Below are 18,022 nucleotides of genomic sequence, written 5' to 3' on the forward strand. Positions count from 1 at the left end.
CCCATCCTTTTGGAGGCTCCACAAAAAGTCTTTGATATTTGTGGTCCTCTCCCTTGGCATTTTGTCTCTGGGATCTCATTCACAGACACCAGTTCAACTACCAGCTCTATGCTGCTAAGTCACACATCTAACTCTTCTCTATAGCAATCTCCTTCAGTTCAGACTGTTTCCATGATATATTCTTTTGGCTGTTTAGCCAGTGTGGCTTAAAACAAAGATCTTAATTTTCCTTTTCCTTTTTTAATTAGTGAAAAAGAACACAATCTTTCCTGCTGCTCGGATTCATTACCTGGGTGTCATCTTCAACTGATACCTACCTCTAGATCCTCACATCAATTCTTGCCAATTCTTTTTGCATAACATCTCTGAGATATGTCCTTTCCTATACATCTACACAGCTAAAACTGTGTTCCAGAGCCTCATTTTTTCAAATCTAATTCAGCTTTGACAACTATAGCCGTGGCCCTTTCTTGTTCATAAATGTTGCAAGAATCATCTTGTTAGCTCATCTCTTTGACTTTTATCACATTCCCTTCCATTCTGTATTGTATGAAACATAAACTACTTCTCTTTGCTTTCAAGACCCTTTATGCCGTGTGATTGCCCTACCTGTCATCTCTTATTTATGATGCAGATGATGACTCCTGTCTTCAGTCAGCTCACAATGCCATATTCTTTTCTCACTTGTTAATACAAAGATGTTTGTTTGAAAATTTATCTCCCATTCTGCTTCATATCCTTGGAAGGTGTTCTCCTTAAACATCTGTATAACTGCTTCAATATCTTCTTCAAAGCCTTCCCTAGCTCTCTCTTTTGCTGTGATGCCTTGACATGGGTCAAGCCACTGGTATACAAAGTTGACTGTCTGTCACGTTGACCAATCTTATGTCACTGTTTCCTTCCATTTCTCTATCTGTTCAGTTATTGTCCCTTGTTTCCCCTGTAAACGGTAATAAATTGACCTAGGTTTGTAATGACACCAAATTCAGTTTAAGGGATATGTGTGTAATTTGAAGGAATTTTGCCTCAGATATCCTGTTTTCTTTGATTCTGATATAGGTAACTTCTTGTAATTTTGGTGAATAGACTGCAATAAAATACTTTCCATGTGCTCATGCACATGACTTATGAGGAGAGGTTGGGGAAACTGGACTTATTTAGTCTAGAGAAGAGAAGACTGAGAGGGGGATTCAAAAGAGGATAGAGCTAGACTGTTCTCAGTGGTGGCAGATGACAGAACAAGGAACAGTGATTTCCAATTGCAGCAAGGGAAGTTTAGATTAGATATTAAGAAGAATTTTCTCGCTAGGAGGGTAGTGAAACACTGGAAAAGGTTACCCAGAGTTATTGTGGACTTTCCATCCTTGGAAATTTTTAAGACCCGGATAGACAAAACTTTGGCTGGGATGATTTGCAGATGATGGTTCTGGCCAAAGCCTTGGCTGGAATGATGGATGATTTGAACTTGATTCTTGCCAAAGGAGACAATCTAGTGAGCAACCTGAGGATCGAAGGGAAGCTAGGCGACAGTGACCATGAGACGATCACTTTTTCCATCCATTGCAAGATAGGGAAATCAGTCAGCAGGGTAGAAATCCTTGAGTTTAGGAAAGCTGACTTTTACAAGCTTAGGAGTTTGGTTGCCGAAGGCCCACGGGACCATGATCTGATGGGGAAGGGAGTCCAAGACGAGTAGTCGCTCCTCAAGGATGCAATCCTCAGAGCACAAGGGAAGTCCATTCCTGTTCGTAAGAGAGGTAGCAAAAGGTTTGGGATACTCTCTTGGCCCAATAGGTTATGGACCTCCTGAGAAGCTTATAAGGGATGTAAATTGGGAATTACCACCAAGGAGGAGTACACAGCAATAGCCTGCACCTGCAGGGAGCAGATTAGAAGAGCAAAGGCCGAAACCAAATTCAAACTGGCAATGGAAATCAAGAACAATAGAAAGTCCTTCTTTTAGATGTGTAGGAAGTCAGAAAAAAATAAGGGAAACGTAGGACCCCCTGCTGAATGTAATGGGACAGCTGATAAGCAAGACCCAGGAGGAAACCAAACTCCTAAATGAATACTTTGCATTGGTATTCCACCAGTCTAATGGTGTTACCCTGCCTGACAGGATACAACATGATCAAGGTGGTGATGGTCACCCACCCATAGTTGGCGAAGATCTTTTGAGGAAACACCTGGAGAGGCTCAATATCTACAAGTCAGCAGGACCGGATGAACTACACCCGAGAGTGCGAAAAGAATTGGCTGATGTCATCACACGACCAATGGCAAAGGTATTTGAGAACTCATGGCTCTTGGGAGAGGTTCCAGAAGACTGGAAGAGGGCCAATGTGGTGCCTATCTTCAAGAAAGGAAGGAAGGAAGGAAGACCCAGGGAGTTACAAGCCAATCAGTTTGACCTCAATCCCTGGAAAAATTCTGGAAAAAATTATTAAAGAATCTATTAGTGGTAGTCTAACTGTGAAGGCAGCATTCTAAAAGATAGCCAACATGACTTCTTTGTGGGCAGGTCATGCCTAACCAACCTTATTTCCTTCTAAGATCAGGTAACATGCCCCCTGGCTAAGGGAGATGAGGTAGATCTCATATACTTAGATTTCAGAAAGGCCTTTGACTTGGTCTCCCATGATGTCCTCATAGTAAAATTGGGGAACTGCAGCCTCAGCACCTTAATGGTCTGGTGGCTCGGAAACTGGCTCTGAGGCAGGACCCAGAGAGTATTAATAGACAGAACTGAGTCGATATGGCTCATGGTGATCAGTGGCATTCAGGGTTCAGTACTTGGACCAATGCTTTCAACATAATCATTAATGTTTTGGATTTGCATGTTAAATGCATCCTGGCAAAGTTTGCAGATGACACCGAATTATGGGGGAGTGTAGTCATGCTGGAGGATAGGCTGGGGATATAGGGTGACCTGGACAGGCTTACAAGGTGGGCAGATCAAAACCTGAGACGTTTAACACCGAGAAATGTAAAGTGCTCCATCTGAGAAGAAATAATCTACAACGCACATACAGGCTCGACAGTGCTACACTTGCTAGCACCTCAACCGAAAGAGACCTGGGGGTCATGATAGATCACAGAATGAACATAAGCCACCAGTGCGATGCTGTAGCCAGCAAAGCAAATAAGACACTGGCATGCATCTACCGATGCATCTCAAGCAAGACTAAGGATGTCATCCTCCCACTCTACTTGGCTTTGGTGAGGCCGCAGCTGGAGTACTGCATCCAGTTCTGTGTGCCACACTTCAGGAAGGATGTGGAGAAGTCTAAAGGAGGGCTGTGCGTATGATTAGAGGTTTGGAGAGCAGGCCATATGATGAGAGGCTGATAGACATGGGACTGTTCAGCCTGGAGAGGAGAAGACTTAGAGGGGACTTGGTGGCAGCCTATAAGTATATAAGGGACACACATCAGGGCCTGGGGGAACATTGGTTCACCAAGACACGCCAGGGGAAGACAAGGAATAATGGTCATTAATTGCTAGACATTTGTTTTAGATTGGACACAAGGAAAAACTTTATGGTTTGAGTGTCCAGGGTCTGGAACAGACTCCCCCCAGAGGTGGTACAAGCACCTACTCAAAATCTTAAAAAAAAGTCTGGATGTTCACCTTGCTGGGGTCATCTGACCCCAGCAGTCTTTCCTGCCCAAGTGCGGAGGGGCTGGACCTGATGAGTTCATGAGGTTCCTTCCAGCCTCTAACATCTATGAATCTATGATCTAGTTGGGGGTGGGTCCTGCTTTGAGCAGGGGGTTGGACTAGACCTCCTGAGATCCCTTCCAACTCTAATTTTCTATGATTTCTTTAATTTAAGTGATCTCACAATCTCTTTACATGAAGCAAAGCAGACAGGATTGTTTGTATATTGTTGTGGGAATTTGATTTTGGATGTATTCATAGTGTTGCAGACATTCTGCTGGTTGCTGTTGGGTTGGAGATAATGTCAAAACAGAGGATGAGGAAGGAACAAGTAAGAAGGCATATAGGGCCAAAAGATTGCAGAAACAAAATTTAAACTGGAGAAGCTGAAAATATTGGAGTACAAACAGCTCAGGATGGTGTAAGTAGCTGGGTTGGCTGGACCCCAGCCCTGCATGGTTCATCTTAATCCCTGGTTTAGTGCATATATATACACTGTGTAAATTTAGAGAGCCTTTAATCAATGTCAGCCAGCTAAAAGGACTAGTTAGTAGAAGGGAAGCACACAGGAGTTACAGGTATGAAGTGTCGTAGGACACTTACATCTTTTATAACTGTGTTATACATTGAATATAGAAACCGATTAGATTCTAATGATTGCATAAGAGAATTAATCACAGGTTACCACACAGATACCCGTACAGGTGTACCCTAGTTCATTACTTTGGTATATGTATCAATTAGCTGACCCCTTATTTTTTAACCTTCTTTCAAACCTCCCTTTCTTCCTGGAAGATGAGTTACTTATCTTCCAGGTGTGGTCTGCAAGGGCCTTGAAACTCCATGTCCATTATATTTTTTTGCAGCTGAACTGGGCCTGGTACTATATTCCAGGAAGAGAGAGGAAAGAGGTTAGAAACAGAAACTTAATTAAACTAAGTAGAGGGGTGAAGGGGGAGGGAGGCCTGCTAAAGTTTAGAAACAGAAACATAATTAAACTGCTAGAGATCTTGTTGAACCAAGGTATTGCTGAATGGAGGGCTTGTTGAACAAGGATTTTCATGAAGCCTTAGCAAGACAGTGTCAGGGGCACTGTTGTTCCTTGTTCTGTCACCTGCCACCACTGAGAACAGTCTAGTTCCATACTCTTTAACCCCCCTCTCAGTCAAGGGTACAAAACCTCTTGTCTACCCAACAGAAGGGACAGAAGTCACTAGCCTTAAACGAAGAATGTCAAACTCATTTGGTTCTGTGGGTCAGAAGACCCATGTGCTACGTAAGTGATGTTAAACCTTGCAGCTGCTGGAGCCACTATATTGGCACAGCTCTGGGACCCCTGCCTTAAACTAATTTCATATTTTGAAGACTGAAAGAGACTATTTGATCATTTAATTTCTACTGCTGTCTAGCTAAAATGCTACTCATTTTTGTAAGGCCGGTAGAAAAAATGAGCCTAAAGTCAGTTTCTAGAATGAATACTGATATATTAAACTAACATTCTTCCACATGAGTACTGCGAACTGCTTAGACTTAGTACAATTTATAGAAAGTTGAATGACAGCTCAGTTTAAACTCAAGTATTGGTAAGCACAGATAAAACAAGGGATTGCTTTCATGGCACCATAAGCTTGTGTGCTTAATTACACTAATGCTTTGAACTTAAGTTAAAATCACATTGCTATTTTTTATGTTTATATTCTCATCTCATCCTCCTTCTATCACTCTTTCTGTTTGTTGTTTTTGGAGTTATCTGCCAGATGGCTGAAATGTCAGTTGTCTTCCACTGATAGACATCACTGTATTTCTGTTAATAAATCTGAAGTAGAAAAATGTAAATCATTGGTTTCCAACTACTGGGTAAAGATCTACTTTGGGGTCCACTACTGATTCTAAGTACAGTGGGAATACATTGTAGAAAGTATTAGGTATTTCCTAGTGTAGACAGCTAGACATATGAGCTGCTTGGCTCTCAATGAGTCAAGCTAAAGCTGTGAAAAATGCATCTTAGAAGAAGTGCTGTTTATATCTAGCATATACTAATTCTATTTTGCACTTCCTTAAAACACAAAACATACTTTATCCCCTTTTTTCAAATATTTGTAGAGTTTTGTATATTTCTATCAATGTTATAATCTATAATATTACATTACCATCATTAGGGTAAGATAACTTGTGGTAGTAGACATGTATGAAGGGCCATAGGCTGGTAAAGTCTTATAAAAGTATAGGCCAGAATATCAAAAGTGGGGCCCTGCCGGTAGATAAAGTATGCCCATGATTTAGGCACCTAAACAAGTTGTTGATTTTTCCAAAAATGTTAAGGACATGCTAACTCTTAGAATTTTTCCAACTATTTGAGCTGGTCTAATAAAAGATATCAGATTTACCCAAAGAACGTTGTCTGCCTTAGGGTTTTACTGCATTTTTTAAAGTTGTTAGAGAATCAATTTCTGTTCTTGTCAGGTGGTTGCATGTATGTAAACTGAAAAAAGAACCATGGTCTAAATTTTTAAAGAAGATAGTTAATAGTTAGGGTCATAAAGTCTATATTGACATACATGTGAGCTGCTGGGTCCTCATTGCTTTTAAAACTCAAACTTCATCTTTAGGACACAAGTGATGACACAGGCCCCACAGCTGGTGCTCCTTGCCCCCCGCCCACAGCCTGCTGTTCCCCTAGACCTTCTGGAGGGGGCCCCCAGCTGGCAGGGCTATGGGGCCAGGGACCCGGGTCTGCAGCCCCCTGCCCCCAGCAGGAGGTGGTGGCTGCTGCAGTGGAGCAGAGGCTGGCTTCCTCCCCGCCTTGCTTACTGCAGGCTTGGGCAGGGGAGGAGCAGGGCCAGCTCCCCACTGCTGCGTGCGTTCTGGAGGGGGCGGGGGGGGGCAGGGGAACCCATGCATGGGCTGCGCACTGTGGGCTTGGGCTCCTTCCCTGCTGTACTCCCCCAGGGCCTCTGCGTCCCTGTGTGTGCAACCCAGTGTTGCAGGGCACAGTGCAGCCGCACAGTAAAGCTGCTTGCCACTTCAAGCTCCGTGCTGCCATGGAGATGCTTCCACTGCACGAGCGAGGTCAGCGGGGGCCACAGTGGGGGGGTTGTATGCGGGGGACGTGTCACCAGGGCAGCGTGGATCTTGCAGTGGCAAGCAGCCTTCCTGTGTGGCCATGCTGTGTCCTGCAGCGCCAAGTCACACATGCTGGGCTACAGAGGCCCTGGGGGAGGGCAGCAGGGTAGGAGCCCAAGCCTGCAGCATGCAGCCTGTGTCCGCCCCCACTCCACACAGATCTGGGAGGCACAGGTCCCCCCTCCTCCCCCAGGCATGTGCGCAGCAGCAGGGAGCCAGCCCCAGCCCTGTGCCCCCTCTTGGCCCCACCCTGGATGAGCTGCCTCTGCTCCCTTCCTGCTCCCTATTGGGGCCCTGCAGCTGTGCACTGCGGCCCTGCACCCCAAGCCTCACACACCAACTGGCTGGGCAGCAGCCCCTGCCCCTGGCCTGCCCAACTCCCTCCCTCCCTCCCTATGGGGAGTCTCAATTTCCAGCCCCCCTGCAACTTACCTGTGGGAGCTGCTTCCCAGGCTGCCTGGGACCACGTGCATATACATGCACATGATGCCCCCTGCTTGACTGCCCTCCTTCCCAGCCCCTGGCAGGCTGCAACTCGACTAGCCTGCAGGGGGCTTGTTGCAAAATTGCAAAATCCATGGGTTTCTCTGCTAAAATGAGAAATTCACGTTTTACTCTGATAAGGGGGGAAATCTGTGTTTTACTCCATTTTTCTGTGGGAAAAGGCAAACCCAGATCCCTGATAATGACAATAGATGACCAAAAAGTAGACTTGACATCAACAAGCTTTTGAAAGTCCTAGGTAAGATCCCATAGGAAGAAAAATAGAGTTTAGGCACAAAGGCATGCTATCCCAGTGGGGAGAAAAGGCAGCGAGTCTTGTAAGAAACAAATATGTCTGAATCAGAGGAAAATTTACTATTTTACCTTAATATAATATAGCTTCATTTACCGAAGTGGTGAAGTTCTGTTATTGGATGACAACCTAATATTTTTCAGTTGTTGTCACTAATGTATTTTCCCATTTATCTGTGCAAAATAGCATGTTGGGACCTTTAAAAATGTTATCAGCAAGTAATTTTAAACACAGGCATATAATTTGGCTCATTATGGAATTAATTGTCTTTCCATTTGGATTTTTATTTTATATTGAATAAAAAAATATTTACTGTTATCTGGGATTTTGATTACCTGCTCTCCACTTTCAGGCAATTACTAATGGCAGGTAAATGAATCAGTAATTAAAACACCAAGTCTGCTGAAAAAACTGCAACAAAAAGTACAACAAGTAATCAGCTCCCTAATATCTGAAGTGCAGTCTTGTTCTGTGCTGTAGGGATTCTCATATATACTTTCATAAAACTGAGAGCATTCCACTGATTTTAAAACACGTTAGGATTAAGGTTAAAGAACAGTAGTATTATGCATTACTGCTAATTAGAAGGAAGAAGGACAGCAAGTGCTTTCTATACAACAGCAATTCTAATTGAAGTTGCAGAACTGGAATTTTGGCAATAATTTCTGCTTCAGGGATCAAGAGAGATGCCTGTTCTAAGTAATTTTCTGTCCACATCCCTCAAAAGTTCAAGCAGGCCAAGTGACTTTTATTATGTATAAACATTTTTGAGAGAGGCAGTGGAATTACTTAGAGATAAAGGGGTTCATTTTCGTTTTGTGGAGCCATACATAAAATCTGGAGGAAGACTTAGTGTTCTGTACCTGGACTGCAATGGGAGAGTTGCCCACTGATCCCTTTCGGTAAACAAAATGTACTTTAAAAAACTTAAATACACAAACCATCTTTTACTTGCACACACTATGCAACAGGCAACAGTGATTTTTTAAATTTTATTTATAAAATGATATTCCAGAGTTCATGTATATAAATCCAGTGCTCTTAAGATGAATTATTTTGGTCAGCAAGCATCCACTCTACCCTGAGTGTCTTGTTTCCCTCTGAGGGCAACTTGTCCCTCCTTTCTTTCTTGTAAATTGTTGCCATAAGTCAGAGCTTTAAATCTGAGTTCAGCCACTGCAGCTGACCTTGTTCAGGTTTGAAGAACTGCCTTGTGCAATTCTTCAAATAATGCCTTTTGACAATTGGCAGACCAGATGCTTACTGTATCTGGGAAAGGACACATCAAAGATAGATGCCCCACCTTTAAATATTGTTTTTAAAGGAACCCAATAAGGAAGGGAATCTTAACTGAAAATGGGTTAATTAGAGAGATCATTATGTCAGTCCTCTCATCCTGGGTTGACTATGGCAGAAACACCTTGGTACTCTGTCAAAACTTGCTTTAGCTGCCTTTTTGTTTATGCCCTCATGTTCTCATGGTAAAAGTTTCCTCCAGCTCTCATAAAATACTGAGCAATAAAAGGTGGAAGAAGCACAGAGCTCACAAAAAGAAAAATGAGAGGTCTTCTAAGGCCCCAAACCCCTCCTGATTTCTCAAAGGCTAAAAGTAGCTCAGTACCAAAGATAAAATTCTATCAGCACCTCTTTCAGCACAAGACACCATACTTTGGGACCTTCTTTTCATAGACCATAGAGATTATCTTGTATGATTATCTTGTGGTATTGAGGCTGTTAGTGCTGGAACTTTTTGTACCAATCAGGAGATCATGTACCACTAGCACTTATATATTGGCTCCAAAATCTTATCTAGCATCATAAGACTTGCTGGTTTCCTTCGTAAAAGACTCTGCTATTATAGTTACACTAGCCAATTGCCCGTCAAGAATGACCGGGGGGGGGCGGTGGCCCCGGTCCCCCCCAATCTGGGCCCACTCCCCCCTTCCCTCCTGTTGCTTGGGGTCTGGGCTCACTCTCCCCCTCCCTGCCGCAGTGGTGTGGGGAAGGGAGGAGCAGGCCTAATGCAGGGGAGGACTGGGCCTGAGGGTAGGGAGAAGCTGGGCCGGGGCAGCAGGGGGACAGGAGGAGTGGACTCTTGAGCTGATGCAGGGGGAGCGGGGGTGGGGGAGGAGTGGGCCCGGGCCTGATGGGGGAGAGGAGGCTCGTTCCTCCATATCCCCTGCAGCTGCCGTGTTGGGCTGGGCTGGGCTTGCTTCCCTGCCATCCCCCCACTGGTGCATCAGGCCAGCTTTTCCCCCAGCTCGGGCTCGCTCCCCCCCTCCCTGCATCAGGCCTGGGCCCAGTTCTCCCCTGGCTCCACCATCACTGCCGACACCACGGCATACCTGCTCCTCCCCCCAACATCGGGCCCACTCAGGGACGGAAGGAGTGGGCTCAGGGCCTACGCAGGGGAGGGCAGTGGTGGAGGAGTGGGCCTGGGCCCAAGGGGGGAAGGAGGCTCGCTCCTTCCCTCCCCCAGCTGCTGCAGCAGCCGCGTTGGGCCAGGCCCACTGTTCTTCCCCCACCTCAGCGGGCTGGCTTTTCCCCTACTTGGGCCCGCTCCCTCCCCCCCTTTGTTGGGCCTGGGCACACTCCCCTCCCTTCAGCGTTGGACCTGGGCCTGCTCCCTGCAGAGGCTGGGGGGGCACAGCGAGCTCCTGCACGCGGCGGGAGCATGGTGGCAGCAAGTGGGGAGCTCCCGCAGGCAGCCATAGCACTGTCAGTGGTGGGGAGGGGTGGCGAGCACTGACTAGCAGTCAGCAACCACCCGCAGATGCTGCTGGCACATCGGCAGTGTCCAGTGGCAATTGTGGACCGCCCACAGATGCTGCTGCTGGTGTCAGCGGTGGAGGGGAGTGGCGAGCAGTGACTGCCTGCAGGTGCTGCTAGCAGTGTCGGTGGCACCTTTTCGCAGGGATTGAGCCGCCACGCTCAGGGGGTGCCTATGCACCCGCGTGCACCTCCTACGTGTCACCAATGGATGAATGACTCACAAAAAAGTGCTCCACCAAATAGCAGACTTTATTCACCAGACCACACATCTTTTCTCCATTAGGCCTGAAAATAAAGACAAATCAGCCCTCTGATATAGGTTCCTAGAAGCCATTCCAACTCTAGGATAGCAGTGTGCGGGCCGTCTCCAGATCCCATCCTCGTCGCCATGTGCGGGCGGCGGGGAGCGATCCGGGCCCTTTTTTGCTCCGTGTGGGCTGTGGCCAGCAGCCCGGGCTCGCTGGGTCGGAGAGAACAGGCGACACGCTGGAATTAGGCATGGACGCTTAATGGTTGATTCAAGATTGTTTACTTACACCGAAGATGGTCGCGGTGTAGGCTGGACAGTTTCCCAGGCACAGCTCCGCTTAAATCCTCGTTTGAAGACTCAGACAACACTCGGATCACTCCCACGGAGTTGTCGAGGCTCCGTGGATCCTTTTGTTCACTCACAATTCACTCACACGAGGTTTGCTAGGCTCCGTGGGTCCTTTTTTGCGCGCAGGGAGAGGGATACGTCGAGGATTGCGAACGGCGACGGGGAGAAGAATCGATAGGTGATCGGTCTATCGATCAGCAGCCTCAGGTCAAATCTCCGTAGAGGCACTCTGCAGCGTGCTCAAAGTTCTCCAACTTGGGCGGAAACCACCCAAGCCTTTTATACGGCTAGCAAGCCAATCACTAGCCGCCACGTGTGAATAATTTAACTCAATCCAATAATGGGGCTCGAATTATCATACAAATGGCGGGAACTCTTTGCACCTAGCATTTCTTAGCTGCAAAGAAATGCACCCTGCAAAGAAAGCTACAATTTGGCAGGAAAATAATTCAGTGGTGCCAAAGCACACACAAAAACAAAAATCACACCCTTTGGGTTGTGACAAGCAGTAGTTTATTTACCAACAGAACGACTATGAGTCATTCTTGATCCATGTACTCATCTACATGTTTATCCTGTGACACTGGATAAGAAGTTGCCTTGGCTTGCTTGCATGTTACACCTTCGTGACTCGTCACACCACACTTCATCTGGCCTGAATGCAGAAATGGTTGAAATCTGTATGTGAGCCAAGCAACAATGAACTGATTGATTGTATTTTACCTCAGGTCTTTATCACTGGGGCATTGGGTGACCCAGCAGAAGTCTGCAGAGAAGTTCCTGCCCCTGGATTTCATGTCTTGACTCTTAAGTTGCCTCATTCATTCATTCATTCATTCATTCATAGTATAAAAGATTTTGTTGGCACATTTATTTGAAAAATGGAAGAGATTCACAAAATGAGAGATTTGGAGTTGTCTTCTTCCAGAACTCACATTCCAGACATCATAGATGATACTAGCCAATTGCCCGTCAAGAATGATGGATTTCAAAGGAGTGTTTACATGGCCGGCGCCCCCTCTGCTGCCTCCTCCTCCAGCATGGGGGGCTCCCCCACTGCCCACCTCCACCTCCTTCCCTGAGCACCTGACTCTGTGCCTCTCCTCCACTCCCCTCCCTCCCTCCCTCCTTCCCTGCCACCTCCCCCTCCCTGCCAGCTGTTGGTAATAAAAGTTGTGGGTTGTGTATGTGCGTTGGGCACCCTGCCCTGCTGGGCATGTGGGTGGGGGGCGGGGCACCACCACCGTGACTCCCCCTCTGCCCCCCATTCACCTGCCTGGGCCCGCACAGCCAATTGCCACCCTTCTCAGTAGTGCAGGTGCAGTTGACAAAGAGCGTTATGGACAGATAGATATACAGACAGACAGACAAAGCTCTTTATATATATAATTCTGGAATTAAAGTCTTGAATTCAGTGGAGCCACGTCTTCATGATTACTTTATACGTTTATATGCTTCAGACCGGTTCATTCAAACACACTGCACTGTTCTGGGCCAGTTATTTCCAAACCATATTTTTGTAGCACTTTGGCAGTGTTGAGTGGCAGTGTGTGGTCATAGCTACACTACTTCCAGTTTAAGGAGCAGTCAGCCATGCTGAGTACTTCAGCTAGGGTTCTGGGTTTATCCAACATTACATTACTGTAAAAGTATCCAGATTTAATGTACCTTTGGCAAAGCTACTTTACAGTCACTTTGTGGAACATCTGATATATTGGACAAGCTTTTGAAGAAAGTAATCGTTGGTTCTGTGACTGTCCTTCCAGGTTTGATATCCATTTTTGCTCCTCTGAACCACTCCACAGTCCTTGCTACTATGGGACTCTTTGTAGTGAATGAACCAATAGAGGGTTATGCCCTCAGACTCAAGAGTCAGTCTAAGGTACGTGTGCACCAATAATCAATTACGTGAGCAATGTGAATAACACCCCTTGGAGAACCATTTTACTGTCTCTCAATTAGTTGTTTTTTTCCAGCAGCATATGACTTGGCAAATCGGAACAATTTTCTGTGAGACCAGCAAGAGGTAACCTTCCTGACTCGAGATCAACCCCCATCCCAGATTTCAAGGCCCTGGGGTGAAAAAGGTGGTGGTGGTTTTCTTCAGAAAAATGTCACAAGAATTTTTAATGATGGGAAGTATTTGGCAGCTCTAAATATAAAGGTCATTGGTGTTCCTCTAATGATACAGTCTTTTGCATTTAATATAGTTATATAACTAATTACGTTTCACAAGATTTCACTTCTTGTTAAGTAAATGCTTCAGCATTCTTAAAAATCAGAATATACAGTAATTTTTCTTATTGGGATTATGTAAGCAATATGAGGCACAGGCCTTATCTGGAACTAGGCTATAAAAATAAGTCTCCTTTCACTATCGAGTATTTCCAGAATCAACCTGCACTTCAAAGTTTTCCAGTTTTGTCTTGGAATTCCAAAATGGTTTCTTGGGCATAACAGTGTTACCGAAAGCAACAAGGACTGTATCTTCAGACAGTAGATGCATAATGTATTCTGTTTTTTAAATGTTGTATGTGATTGATAGTAAATGGATGATTACGATAACTTCAGCTGGGATTGAAACTTGCAGCAGTAGCAAAGCAGCAGCACAGCAAAGAGGTTTTCTGTGCTGATTTAATAATGCTGCTTCAGGTTCTCCTGTGTAGTTGTAGTAGTGATTACTATGGACGGTTGCTTTATCTTTAGGCTACTCCAGTTTTTTCATAAGTAGTGTGGTGCCCTGAGCAAAACTTTCCTACCAGGAAGAAGACTCCAGGGGGAGGGTGCTATTCTAGGGGGAGACCCCTGTAAGTCAGCGCCTGGGGTTGGTGTCCTTCTTGCCCTCCCCTCCTTCCCCACCTTTTTACACTACTGGACGAGAGAGACATTGCAAGGTTGACATGAATAGTTTCTTTCCATTTACTGGCAAACAAATTCTTGACTATAAAGTAACAAATTGGCTATAAAAATTTGACTATAAATTAATGCCCTACTTCTATACAGCACTTTCTTTCCTGTATAGAGAAGCAGACAGTAAGTTTATTGAACCCAGGAAATCCTCGCTATTCGCGGGTTTGGCATTCATGGTTTCAAATATTCGCTAATGCCAAACCCACATCTTAAATGTACTTAAAGGAGCTCCTCAGGAGCTCCATGCTTGCCTGCTGCCATGCTGCCACTGCCATGCTCCTGTTGTCGCCAACGCAACTGTGCCCTCTCCCAGCCGCCGGGAGCAGAGTTCATGAACGCAGATGGCATTCATGAAATCAGCCTTATTCACGGATTTTGCCATTCACGGGGGATACATATCCCCCCACGAATGGCGAGGGTCTCCTGTATACTTTGTAGCTGGACCTGCACAAAATTGTTTTATTTTCACACTGCTGCCATCATGATAGTAGCTCTGTAAGAGCTGTTGCTGCTGTCAGTGTCATACTGTTTATTTGTGTATGATGTGGATAGTGAAAAGAGACTTTATAGCTGGTATGTGACCAGGAGGATTTCAAACATAGGGGAAGGTAAAAGAGATTGCGTTTAGCCTTCAGCCCATCTCAGGTGTAACAAATCAGAGAGCTAGGTGAAAGTATCCCATTCTTCCCTAATTTCAGTATAGTTGTCTTTATAGCAGATCTTGCTTCCTATTGAACTACTGTAGATTTACTATAAAATAGATCAGAAGTCAGACTTTCCCTAGGTATTTTCCTTCTGTGGGTGCCGAGTATAGCTGGAATGGGGCCGCGATGGAGTGGAATTAGGCACAAACGCGTACTGGTTGAATTGAAAAGAACTTTACTTACAAACTGACGTACAGGGACTTGCGTCGATGCACACAGTGTAGGTACAAGCAAAATTACACCGATGTTTTCCGAGCATGCAGGGTACGGGGTACGTCGGGACGGTCGTCGACGGGGAGTGGTTGGTGGTTGATCAGGCCTCCAATTTTGCTCCAAGGTACACGAGGAACTCGTTCCCAACGTACACGCGGAGTTCTCCGACTTGGGCGGAAACTACCCAAGCTTTTATACGGCTAGTGAGCCAATTGCTAGCCTCCAGGTATGAATAATTTACGATGAGCCAATCGGTAGCATGCATCCAAACGGTGCAACTGCTAGTTTTGGAGGGAGCTGATCACTGCACCAAGACTTTTCCCGCCGTAGCGAGGCATCCCTTGCACTGAGTACTCGCATCATGCTAAGAATTCTGCTGTGTCGAGGCACTTTTAATTACTAAGTACTGACACCTTCCTTCCTTCCTCACTTCCTTTCTTCTGTAAATCTACTGCAGAAATTGGTGACACATTCTGTGACTCCTGGAAATGGCTCAGTTCAAAGTGATGTTACCAAACCTCTCAGATGGGTCTGACTTCCTATAGGATGCAGTATTTTGATCATGCCCTTTACGTGAGGAATGAGATTAGAAAACCCTTGGAAATTATTGGCTTTGAAGAATTATGGGTTTACTTTCAAGTCCTTTTTAGTTATTTCAGGCTTTGTAGGGCATGGATTTTACTCTGATGGACAAATTAGGGTTGTTAAGGCTGTGTCTGTTGTGGTGTGTATGGGGGTGGAGAGGAGCGGTGAGTGCATAGAGCTTTTCTTCTTCCTGTTAAACAAGCACATAAGAAGCAGCTATAATGCAACTGTTTGTGCTCTCTATGACTGGGTTCGGGCACATATGGCTCTCAGGCTAGATCTGGCCTGTGGTGCCACTGGATCTGGCATAAGAGCCAGGGAGCTTCAGCAGCATGTTGATGGTTGGGGGGAGGTTTTGCCAGCATTCCAGTGACAGGGAGCTTCCTCTGTGTCCGTGCGGGGCCAGACATGAGGACTTGCACCTGTGTCACACCTTGAGGGTGGGAACAAGCAATGGCTGCAACCTGCCTCAGGGCTGAGCTGGGTTGTTCTAACCTATAGCTCTGAGAAGTTGCCAGCCACTGCTCTAGGCCTTAGGAGAACCTACTACTTTCTCCAGCAGAATTACAGTTAAGGATAACCCAAGACATTCAACAAAACTAATGCTGAGATTGCAGCAACAGGGCGAGCATGTTCTATTCATTTTATACATGTGTAGCAACTGCATTCACTGTACACTTTGCCCAGAGCCTTTGAAGCCATTGTGTCTTATGCAGGACAAGTTGCCTCTTCCATGGGGGCTTGCGTGTGTGTTATCCCAGGATTTCATTCGAGAACCATGATTTAGCCCTCAGTTGCCAGGTGGTTGTGTATGTTGCTGTGCTGGGCAGTCTCCCTTTAAATATCTTTATAAGGGGTGCACTGATAAAGATTTTCTTGGCTGGTACCAATAGCCAATGATTAACCAACTGTATTGGCCAAAACCGATCTGATAACTGATTATTTAATAATAATGCAAGGCATTTTAAACTACTCACTTAAATAAACCTTTTTTGTTTGTTTGTTTGTTTTGCACTTAACACCCCCCCCCCCCCCCCCCCGCTCTCAATGAGGAAGGCAGTGACCACCTTATTCCCACATATGTCACCTTGCCCACAGCTCCTACCTGCAGCCCTGCTCCCCACGTAGCCCATGCTGCTGTCCCAGGTGGGCAGGTTGGACCATCGCACGGACAGTGGCACCAAGCACATGTGGAGCCCCAGAGCATGCTGCTGCCAAAGGCGCCAGCAGGCCCCGCACAGCCGAGCTCCCATGGCCGCCAGAGAGAAGACACTTTTGCAAAGGCGCCCAGTGCCTGGCAGAGCAGAATGTCCCTTGTGTGGTGCCTTACCCTGCCCACATGCAGCCTGTCTCCATGGTGGCCCTGGCGCTCAGGCCCCTGCTGCGCACATGGTGCTGCCATGGCAGCAGTAGCAGAAGCCAGTAATGGTCCCTTTGTTCCTGAATGCAGTGCCCTGTGACTGCTCCCTGGCACCCTCCTGCACCCCCTCCACTGCTTGCCAGGACGTGTAGATTGCCATGGGCACGGGCCAGCAGCAGGGTGCGGGGATCAGACTATGCTTGACAGGGTGCTCTGGGCAAACGGCTATAATTATTGGCTGCAATGACCAAAGAAAGCTGATAGCTGATGACGTCATTTCTTCTTTTATTGGTGCTGATCCGATAGCCAATCAATGCATCATTGCATGCCTAATCTTTACACTTTTATTTATCCCTAAGTTAAGTGGACATTATTTAAGGTTGTGTCATTGAAATGTTGCCTATTTGCATGTGGCAACTGGAACAATTGCAGGAGCATCCATTAAATAATAATTCTGGTTTCATGGTTCTGTACCATAGCTTAACCATTATCTTTTTGTATTTACTTAGCACCTATATGTTGTTTGTTATTCATCATAACTAGAGCTCCACTGATACACCAGCGAAACATCTGGGCCAGGGCTTTGATTGTTGTCTTTCATTTGTATGTTAGACTATTTAAAAGACATTCGTGTGCATACTAGAAAATCCATTTTTCCTTTGTAGCCATTATTTTTCAAGTTACTGCATTGTGGCACACAAGAAACAACAAAGCAAGTTTAAAAGATTAGCTTATGGGGAAGGGATTAGGAAGACATTATCCAACATTGTAATTCAAATGTCTACTGTTGAAAGCAGGGTTTTTGCCATTGTTACAGATGTTGACAGACACCTCTGTGGTAAAGGTGCTTAAGCAAGGATTTCATGCCGTGTTTGGGATAGGGGTGCTCAACTCCCGGTCCATGGGTCAGATCTGCCTGCAGAGCCCTGCCATCTGGCATGCAGGGCTCCCCATGGATCAGGAAATTTGGTAGCAAAGGAACGGTGGCAACACTGCATTCCTCCTCTACTGACAGTTTTTGAGCTCCATGCTACAGGATCGGGGCCAGGCCACCACTTCATGGCTGGATTGGGGCTGGGGCTGGGTAGGGCTGTTGCTGCATGGCCTCATCTTGCCCCGGCTATGCCTGCCTCATGTACCAGATGGGGCCCTGCCACTCCTACCTCATGCTTCAGATTGGACCTACCAGCTCAGAGCTGGCCTTAGGGAAAATGGTGTCCTGGGCAAACTTGTATTTCGGCATCTCCTCCCCTGGCCACCCCTTCCTCCAAGTCAGCAGCACTGCTGCAGGCAGGCATGCC

At 46.1% G+C, this 18,022-nt stretch overlaps 1 protein-coding gene across 3 annotated transcripts in view; it reads left to right on the forward strand.

Moving 5' to 3' along the window:
- Positions 1 to 18,022, forward strand: part of ANKRD6 (ankyrin repeat domain 6) — a 106,061-nt gene that overhangs the window by 215 nt on the left and 87,824 nt on the right. For 2 of the 3 annotated variants that reach the window (XM_025205271.1, XM_025205273.1), the window contains exon 2: positions 2,120 to 2,285. The gene's annotated coding sequence lies outside the window, so the exon portion shown is untranslated. Of the gene's footprint in view, positions 1 to 2,119; positions 2,286 to 12,943; positions 12,976 to 18,022 lie in introns of those variants that run through there. The other variant, XM_014520352.2, reaches the window with a different exon arrangement.

The sequence above is a fragment of the Alligator sinensis genome, unplaced genomic scaffold (genome assembly GCF_000455745.1).
Source record: "Alligator sinensis unplaced genomic scaffold, ASM45574v1 scaffold658_1, whole genome shotgun sequence".
Classification (NCBI taxonomy): Eukaryota; Metazoa; Chordata; order Crocodylia; family Alligatoridae; genus Alligator; species Alligator sinensis.